Genomic DNA, 10,541 nt, shown 5'->3' on the forward strand with positions numbered 1-10,541 from the left:
ATACTTAGGTTTGGTAATCTAAACAATTAATTTGAAGACAACATTATGCAATATAAAAACTATTGCTGAATTCCTCCCCCCCAAAAAAATGAGAATAAACTCCCAGACCTTCACCTAATGTAGGGTGATTTGAAGGGTTAAGTGAGACACCCCCCCAAAATGGTAAGGAAAGAAAAGGACAGCAAATGTTGGCTCACGGGAAATGGGAAATGGTGGCAAAGCTCCTTACAGAGATGGGGCAGTAAGGGGAGCCAAGGGAGGGGCGGGTGCAGGCCCTGTCCTTGGGTGGCTCCTGGCTTGCTCAGGAGGTGAGTGTCTGCCAGGGGTGGCAAGGGTGAGACTGGGAAGACAGTGTCTGGGAAGCTGGCAGAGAACTCGCCCCTAAAGCTGCATCCCCTTGCTCCTGAGCCATGTGTGAATCTCAGCCCTGCCACCACCTCCCTCGCTGCAGGGCATCTCCCTGTCTCTTCTCCCTCTGTTCTGGTGCTTCTGACACCGGCCAAGCTGTGTGTCATTGTTAACATGAGCGCGGTCCCCTTTTAAGATCTGGCGTCTGCCCCAGGCCCTCTGCTCCCTGCAAGCACAAGTCCAGGCCCTTGTAAAGACGCCCAGCACTCTGCACGCACCCAGAGTACAAAGCCTGGCTCAGTGTTTTTGTCTTTTCAGGAGTCCTTTCCCATCTACTGAAAGCCAAAACAAAAAGCAGCATTGTGCATCTCCGATAACAAAAGGGCTTCGGCGCAGCGCCCAGTGATAACACAGCAGCGGCTGCACCAACTCCTTTGTGTGCTCCAGAGCCTGAAAGCAGGGCCCACTGTGCTCAGGGTGAAGCCCAGGTGTCTCGGCGCTGCCCACAGCATCCTGCACAGCATGGCCCCAGCTCACCACTGTGCTACATACACCCGGGGGCTCTACTGCCCCTTCTGCCCAGAGCCAGTTTCCAGCTCTATGTGGCTAACTCCCAGCAAGCCAAACCGGCTGGAGCTCCCAGAGTGCATCCATCGCTCCTGGCTGCAGGCAGGCACCTCACAGGGCTACTGCTCCTGTTTTCCTGCCTGTCGGCAGTGCCCAGAGGGTAGGAATCCCTTTGTGGTGGTAAGCAGTCTATGTTGCAGTCCCAGGGATGGTACGGGTGGTCATGGAGAAGAGCAAAGAATCCCAGCCCCAGCTCCTGTCTACACTGTGTGACTACTTTGAGTCTCTGGGCCTCCCCTCCCATTGGAGAAATCATAGTCTCATGGATTTTGCTCCAAGCGGCACACCCAGCTTTACTCACACTGTCACCCAACTCCCTTCCCCTGGCAGAGTCCAAGGCCAAAGCTGCTGCTACCCAGCTAGACCTAAGAGGACAGAGAGGGTTGTGAAGAACAAACAGTGGTTAGGATCCATACAACACTGTTCATTCAGCCAATTTGGCTCCACCCCTGAGTCCCTCAGCCCTAGTGGAGGGGCAGCAGCTGACTGCTACCCTCTGCTACATGCTTCTGTGTCCTCAGCACTTCTCTGAGCATTGAACACATGCTAATCCGTCTGATTATCACAAAAGCCCTGAAAATAGGTGTGATTCGTAGGCCCCATTTTGCAGATGAGAAAACTGAGGCTGCCTAAGGTTTGCCTAAGTCTTCGGAGTCAGCCACTGAGGAGGTAAATTCAAATGCAACTTGCCTGCTACCTCCAAACCCTGAATCGAGTCTCTGTGTGGCCACACGGCAGAGACTCCTGACTACTACCTGATGTTAGATTATCTGACAATGACCCTCCCAGCCAGGTCCCATCCTGCACCCTGTGTCCATGCATGCAGGCTGTGTCCCTAGATCCAATGTCCCACCCTTCCACAGACACGCCTCGGATTTACCATGTGATTTTCCTGCACAGGGATACAAACTTGGCCCTGGTGAGCCACCAGCTCCTTATCAAAATCACTTCCTCCCTGAAGCCTTCTCCACTTCCTGTCAACCTTCTCTCTGCCTCAGATGACAGGTACTTCTACTTAAAGGCTTGGGGACTTCTCAGGCCCTTTGTGCATTTTGTTGGCCCCTTTCTGACCCAACTCTGGCTGGACGACGCGTGAACATAGCCCAACCTAGCAGGGGCTGAATGAGTATGTTAGCAAACCGCTATGCTGTCATGTGCAAACAGAGCCTCAACGTGTCTACCTTGTGTGCTGACAAACAGAGCTAAGTCACCAGAGCGTCCCCCTCAGGCGGACCCCCGTGCGCAGCTGCTGCTGGGAGGCCTCGCCACTCCCAGCTGGGGTCGCTCCCCACACCTGCACGGTCTTCCTGGCTCGGGTACCTTCCTGACCTTCCCCACAGCAGGCCACCCCACCTTGGAGAGGGCTAACCTTTGCCCAACCCTCGTAATGCTCAGGTCGTTCTTGCAGCCTGAATCACAACTTTGCCACAGTTCTGTGCCATGTCAGACAAAGCTGACCCCAAGCAAAATGCGAGGACTGCCAGCTGCGAGAAATAGTTCTTTATCCGCTCACAGTGGTTTGTGGCTACTTGACCCCTTATGGTCCTTTATAGCTTTAAGCCTTTACAATTGAGGAAATTAAGAATCCTTGTGATGACTGATGCGTACATGGGTGCATGCAAGACAATCAACACCCACTCAGTGCACTGAGCCCAGTGTGAGGGCCCAGCTGAGGATTTAAAAAATAGTTGGTGATGATTCTGTATATCTTCTTTCCCCAGTGGATCAAAACTCTGGCAGGAAGCCCATCAGATCAGGCACCACTCAGTTAACCTGCAGATTTCTCTCCTTCTCCCCTACTGGAGCAGATTCATCAATCTGGGGTGAGACGCGGCTACCTCATGCTGGGTTTTAACCCCCATCTTGGCTTATTACTAGGTCGCGCCTACCAACATCTCACCTGTGTAAGCATGCAAGCAAGTAAACGCAGCCTGGCTCTCCCAACTCAGGCAAGTCAACAGAAAGGCAAGTTGGATTTAAGACTGTTATTAAATAAATGTGTTTTCCTTACTTTAAACCATATATAATTCGCTTTAACAGTATTATCGGTGGAAGGTACTTAGAACATACACTTTAATGGGGAGTTTATCGGGATTTATAATTAGCAGAGCAATTGTAAGCACTTTAAAGTACTTGGGAGCAGATTAAACCCACTAAAGAGAATCAGCCACTCAAAACAGCAGCCTCCATTGGCGCCCCAGCAATTGCTGCGTGATTAGAAATGCAGAGACTCACAGCCACTGCGAATCTTGCTCCTCGTGCGGTACTTGGCAGAGAGAAACACTCCTGAACAAAGGGAGCAGCTGCTTAAAGGACACCTACTATGTGCTGGGAACCAGGACACGCCTGGCACTTAGCAGCGAAGCCCCAACAGCTTGTGGGAGAGATATAATTTGCAAGCAAGCTAATAGATAAATGGGATAATTTTAAATTAGATCAGTCAGGGAGGGAAACATGATGAAAGCATATGGTCAGAGGGGGAATTAAAGAGTTTGCATTTGAGCTGAGATCTATAAGACAAGAAGTTCAGGCAATGGAGGCTGCCGTTTAGTTCCACTCCGGGCAGAAGGAACAGCAAACACAAAAGCCTGGTGCACCTTAGCTCAGGCTTCCACCTGAGCAAATCACGGTGACAAAGATTTATGTAAAAGTAGTTTGTTTAAGAGTGTAAGAAATAGGAATAAAGGAGCAAGATAAGGAAAGGAGGCACTCCATTAGGAACCTGTTACCAAAGGACCGGCCAGATAGCTCTGCAGACTAAAGCACCTGCTTAGGCAGAGTGCAGAAGCTGGGGTTCAAGCCCCGATCTCTGGCGTGCTGTGCCTGTCCTGCCCTCAGGGAGCACTCAGATGGCGATTGAGACTGGGCGTGGTGGCGCATGCCTGTAGTCCCAATGCTTGGGACCCGAAAACAGGAGAATCACTACGAGTCCAATCTGTGTAGTGAGACCCTGTAGACCCTGTACTAAATGCATAAAAAAAGAACCTGTTATCACGCCAGCCCCTCTGCGGGCCATGCACCAGGAGACAGTGCAGCCCACGCACCTGACTTGTTCTACCCATCAGAGGTGGGTCTGGTTTACTTACACCCAAGCTTCTGTCACCCATCAGTGAGGCCTTCCTGGTGCTTCTAGCCGGCCAGCTCCTGGGCAGAGCAGTCGTTCATGGCTGTGTCAGTGGCTGGCACTGAAGAGAAAGGCATGATGAGGATGTGAGTTGCAGACTGGCAGCATCCTCTACCCAGAGAGAGCAGCCTGGCAGGTTCCAGAAGAAAGGCAATGGGAAAAACTAGTGAGGAAGAAATGGCAGGGAATGAAAGCCAAGGGGTGAGCTGAGACCAGCTCATGGGAAGACCCCTTGTAGGCCATGGTGAGGGGTCTGAATTTTCTTCTTATTGTGTAGGAAAACTGGATGTAAAATTTAATCAGGAATATAAAATGACTCCAATTTTTAATATGCTTATTCTCTCAGTGTGGAGATTTTTTTTAATAGAAGAAAATAGCAGAAGTCCAAGCAAGAGATGTCTATGGCTTCGGATAGCTCAGGATAGGACAGAACGTGGGTACAAGAATGTTGCGGCTGGCGGGTTGCATACAGGAAGGGACCTGGGCTTGCATGTGGCAGTGCTGGGCTAGGGGGACCGCAAGAGGAGCCAGCTTAGCAATGCTGGCCTGCTGGAAGCCCCATGCAGGATGTACCCTCCAGGGTGATGTGGTCACTCACTCACTCAGTCTGACCTGTTTTCTCCTACAGAAAATCAGGGAGAACAAACTGGCTTATTCTTTAGCATCAAAAGCCAAATGTCTTTTAATAATGCCAAAATATCTATGTGAACCACTACAAGAAAAAAGGGGGCTGAAGCCAAATAGCTCAGCAGATTAAAGCACCTGCAACAGGTGCAGGGGCTGGGGATTTGATCCCTGGGCCTGTTGTGCCACTCCAGCCCCCTGTGGCACACAGACAGTGATTAAGACTGGGCATGGTGGCCCCCGTCTATAATCCCAGCTCTTGGGAGGCTGTAAATAGGTGAATCACTGTAAGTCTGATCTAGTAGTGAAACCGTGAATACCCTGTAGACCCTTCCCTAAAATAAAAAAAAATAAAAAACGAAGACCTTGACAAGATTCAATACCAACTTTGCCTTCCTTTATTTTCCCTAATTCCCTCAACTTCAGGTAACAAATACCCCAAATTCCCTTGCTTTCTCTTTCAGTTCCACTGATGAGTGTCTCTAAAATGCCCAGTTTCCCCACGGGAGTGCCCCAGGACCCCTGTGGATACTGAAATGCGAGGTCATTCAAGGTCCTTATATAAAATGTCATAGCAGTTGCTTGTGTGTGACCTACACATATCTTCTTAAATACTTACAATCATCTCTAAATGATTTATAATACATAATACCTTATCAGGGAGGCAAGCAGTTGTACTATACTGTTTAGGAAATCATGACCAGAAAAAATATTTGTATGTGTTCAGAACAAATGCAGTTTTCCCCATATATTTCCTTTTTTTTTTTTTTTAATGTATTTAGTGCAGGGTTTACAGGGTCTACAGGGTCTCACTATGTAGATCAGACTTTGAGGGAGTCTCATGTTTTCAGCCTCCCAAGTGCTGGGATTACAGGTGCATGCCACCAAGCCCAGTCTCAATCGCCATCTCAACAAGGCCCAGAGGTGGGGCCGGCACAGCACGCTGGGGATCGAACCCCAGCCTCTGCACTCTGCCTACGCAGGCGCTTCAGTCCACTGAGCTATCTGGCTGGCCCTTGCCATATATTTTCAATCCATGGTTGTTTGAATCCACTGATGCAAAATCTATAGATATGAAAGGTTACCTATATATATTTTATTTTATAAAAAGGTATCCTCCTGTTTATAATCGCAGGGAACTTCTTTTGTAGTTTTTGCTAATATAAATTCATATTTTTTGAGTATCACTGAAGTTCATTTGTTTAAAGTACTATTTAATATTTCACTAACTCAAAGCCTGCTTGTTACTCTGTCTTTCTTCTTGGGTATTAGAGCCTTTCCCAGATTTTTGTCATTGGAAACAGTACTACACATTCTTATAAGTCACATTCTTATATATGCAAGACTTTAATTAGGTATCTATGAAAAAGGGCCTGGTATTGCACACCTGCAATCCCAGCACTTTGGGAAACAGAGGCAGGAGTTCTTCTTGGCCAATTTATCAAGAAATTCGTCTCAAAATAATAATTTTTAAAAAATGCAAAGGGGCTGGGGGTGGCTCAGTGCAAAGGCACCAAGCTCAATCTCTAGTAATAAAAAAAGAAAAAGAAAAAAAGGAGGATTGCTGGGTGAGGGTGTTTGCTGGTAGGCATTAGTTGTGCCTGTCAGCTACAAGGGTTTCCTCTTCTGGGCAAATCTGCCCTTATTTCTTGTCCCTTTTCTCTTGTATATTTCTGTCTTCCTGATTGACACCAGCCTGCTGCTTCCCCATAACATTTTAAGGTTCAAGGTCATTTGAGACTAGAAAATTAGTCTGACTCAATTCAGACAGGCAACACTTTCAATAACACAATTCTCTCAGAAACTCTCTTTTTAGGGTCCAGTGGTCAAATCCACAATTCCTTGTTCTCTTTCTAAATGTGACCTCAAGAGCTCAGACATCATCGGGCATGATGACATACTATATTTCATAACGATTATGACCCACGCATATCTCATGAGTCACTTCATCCAAGCCTAGGATGCCCTGGGCCTCCCCTTGTTCCAAGCAGAGACTTTAACAAAGGAAGTAAAAGTTGTTTCCAGAATTTGGTCCTGGCCACCAGCCTAAGCATGAGTGGTCATGACTTTGATCAGACTTGTGCCTTGAAGCTATGTCTTATTTTGAGAATATTTAAGAAGCTCAAAAGTTTGAAAGGAGAGGTGGTTGCATCTTTCAATCCTTTAGCCCTAGAATTTCAAGATTTCCTAGAATTCCTTTCTGTCAACTTGCAAATGAGCCAGTTCTTTGCTGATATCACTTCTTTCTTGTAGCATTTCAGGCCATGAGAATATTTAGCAACAACTAACAAACACTGAGAAGGATCCTGTCTCAAATCTCTTTCTCCAAAAAGCCACTTGATTTACTTCCAGCCTTCCAAGTTATAAAAGTGATGGTTTTACCAAATGTTTCACTACAGAAGGACAAAGGTTGGCATTTTTGTTCTAAACAAATTACCCTGCTGCCTATTGCTCCACCCCAAAGCCCAGGCCATACATCTTTGATTGGAGCAAAATGTACTTTTAGGCATTAATTTCTGTATTAGACCACCTTACTGCAGTAACAAGAACCCCAAATCATCAGTCATTTAAAATAAGAGCCTGTAGGAGTATTTTGTTGTTGTTATTGTTTGGGAGTGTTTCTTTTTGTTTCGACTCTCAAATTGACAAACCAGTAGCATCTGCACTCCTAACTCTGGGTCAGGTGTTTGTCACCTGTCTGCCTGATTCCTGGGCCCAGGCAAAAAAATAACTTGTGCTAAGGGCGTGTCATTCTCCTAGCAGAGAATCCATGGAAAAGAAGATGAGTAGAAACTTGCAATGTTTTTAAAACCTCTGCCAGGATATGGCCCATGTCATTGCATTCTATGAGCTCAAGGAAGTACCTCTGCTAAACTCCAAGTCAGCGGTATGGACAAACACATTCTGAACAAACTTAGAATACAGCTTGTCCAAGGTGGGAAGGAACTCTTGATATATTTTCATACTAACCCTGTGTCTTAGTTACTCTTCTCTCATTGCTGGGATAAATATCTGACACTCAAAATGCGGGAAAGAAAGGTTTATTTAGCTCACAGTTACGGAGATTTCATAGTTTAAAACAGCCTGCATTACATAGCAAAACCTCAGAGCCTCATTTGTTCGGGAGAGAGGGCAGTACCTCTGTCTTCTCTAAACATCTCCTGTCTGCGGGAGGCAGCCTCAATCACAGAAACTGCGACCCCGGCTCTGCAGTGTCTGGAGGACAAGCTGGGGTGCCAGTGTCCAGGATGACCCTCTCAACACCTCAGAGAGGCCGCCAGCTTGGGGGGCAGCGGGGGCTTCCAATTTAATGGTCTGAGCCTCTCTGGCCCCACCCCTCGAGCCCTGCCCAAGTCCTCTGGCCCCGCCCCTCGAGCCTTGCCCTGCCCCTCCAGCTGTGTCCACCCCATGACTTACATGAGGCTTTGGGGGGACCACTAGACACAAACCACAACACCTTCTTAGCATATGTGTTGCAATATATTCTCCAACATGTGGCTTGTTTTTGGTTTGCCTTTTGGAGAAACAAGACTCACAATTTTTAACACAAGTATGTCAGTTCTTTATAGTCTAAAGTTGTGTGTCATGTTCATGATACAAGGTAAAGAACATTCTTTGATGTTTACAGTGTTTTGCTTAGGATTTTCTGTTAAATTTTTAAAAGATGTTCACATTTAACCATCTAGATTTGATTGTTATATGTTGTGTAAAATAAAGACCCAATATAACCTTTTATTTTCATATGATTAAACTGTCATTTCTGGGCTCAATATTTGAATAATTCCTCCTTTCTCTATTGCCGGGAGGTATAAACCCATTTCCTACACCATGGCTCTGTACAGTGGCCTGCTCCTGGACGTTCAGGTTTCATGACATTTCATTGATCAACCCGTCTAATGTTGACTTGACCTAGGACTTGTTCTGGTATCTGGTGATGAAAGACCCCTCTGTGCTGCTTTTTAACCAGAAGTGTCCTAGCTATTATCTCCCTTTTACGCCTCTATAAAAATGATTGAGCCACCCTATGTAGTTCCTGGGAAATCTGCTGGGCACCAAGCTGCGTCCTGAGCACACACGAACCCAGTGAACCCTGGCGGTCACTCAGTGAAGGTCAGTACTGTTCTCCCCATGCTACAGATGAGGAAGCAGATGACACCAACAGCCTCCAAGTCTACTCCGACTGCAGAGCCTCTGGGGTGGCCCACATCACACAGCTAGGGTTACCATATGATCAGCAGGAGATGCTGAGTCAAGCCTGCCCTCCAGCCCACAAGAAAGGGGAAGCTGTCAAAGACCTCAGCATGCAGGGCACTTCCTCCCACTCTTCTGCATGCCTTCCAGTACCCAGCTCAGCCCTGCACACCTTGGATTGGAGTGATGAGGCTGAGACCACAACAGCTGGAATATCCGCATCTGCAGAGCTACTAGCAGTGCACGTTTGTCGCTTTGCTGAGCAATCCTGGTGACAGCAGAAACTACATGGGGTGCATCCAAGTCCTCTTGTTCTCATGGATTAAAACAAACAGAGACCTGACTCCTGGAGATGCTTCCTAGTCTAAAGAAAAGGTAGCAAAGTATTCTATGGAAGTCTCTCTTCTCCTCTCCTATCTCTGTCTCTGTCTCTGTTTCTCTCTCTCTCTCTCTCTCTCTCTCTCTCTCTCTCTCTCTCCCTCCCTCCTTCCCACCCTCCCTCCCTCTTCCCCCCTCTCTCAACACAATAGAAAACTATATTATGTAGAGGCTATCCCTTTTAAAACCCTTATGCCCTCTGCGAGAGAGGAAAAGTAGATCAATAATTTATTTCTAAATAATCAGGAGACTCCACACTCCAGGTGTGCAGACACATGAGCGCACTTGAGTTTGTGAACTTCTAGACTTCACTGGGAAGTTTTAATTGGCAAGCCACACAGCAACCACAGTGTTTCCTATGTTGGTCTTCAGCTTGGCTACTCCTCCACGCCGTACCACAGGGTATTTCCAAATAATTTCCATTCCACACCCACATTAGACCCAGTGGCAAGTTTTCCTAAAATACTTGATACAATGACACAAAATGATGAATGGCCAGCTAAGCCATCGCACCCCTTTCTGTGCTTAGTGCACGTGCCAGCCATGAGTTAGTGCATTAGTGTCAAGGAGCAGTGGCCATCTGCACTGCTCTCGAAGCTTCCCAGGAGCTCCTGGGAACTGGGCAAAATGCAAGATCTGAGCCCCTACTGAGTCTTAAACTCTGGAGCTGAGGCCTTGTAATCTACTCTAACTCTTCCTGTCCTACTCTAGTTAGTTCTTTTGTTTCTCATGCTTGAAGAACTGGTGTCTAGACCCTACCACAGTTCCTGGTAGAATAAGTCTTCCAGGAATATTAACTACTTGGGCCAGTGACCACAAAGCTAGCTCCTGGAAAAGCAAAGGCTTGACCTCTGGTCTAGTTGACTCTAGACAACTGTGTCTACTGAGTGTCATCTTAGACTCTAGAGAGGAGATCCCTACTTTAGGAGAACCTGTCCTCAAGTCTGATGTGGGTGTGAAATGGAAATTATTTGGAAATATCCTGTGGTAGCGCATTGAAGAATGGTCAAGCTGAGGGCCAATGTAGGAAGCACTGTGGTCACCGTGTGGCTTCCCACTCAAAATGATTGTGGGTTAAGTCTAGGAAGTTCGCAAACTCAAGTGCACTCATGTGTCTGCACATCTAGACTACGAAGTCTCCTGATCCATGAGGGGATCAGATCTCTTCTGTGCTGAACAGGTAAGCAGTAGAGACTGGATTTAACTTAAACATGGCAGACAGGTTTTGGAGTTGAAAATCATGATAACA

This window comes from Octodon degus, unplaced genomic scaffold, assembly GCF_000260255.1.
Source record: "Octodon degus isolate 3935 unplaced genomic scaffold, OctDeg1.0 scaffold00072, whole genome shotgun sequence".
In the NCBI taxonomy this organism is placed as follows: Eukaryota; Metazoa; Chordata; class Mammalia; order Rodentia; family Octodontidae; genus Octodon; species Octodon degus.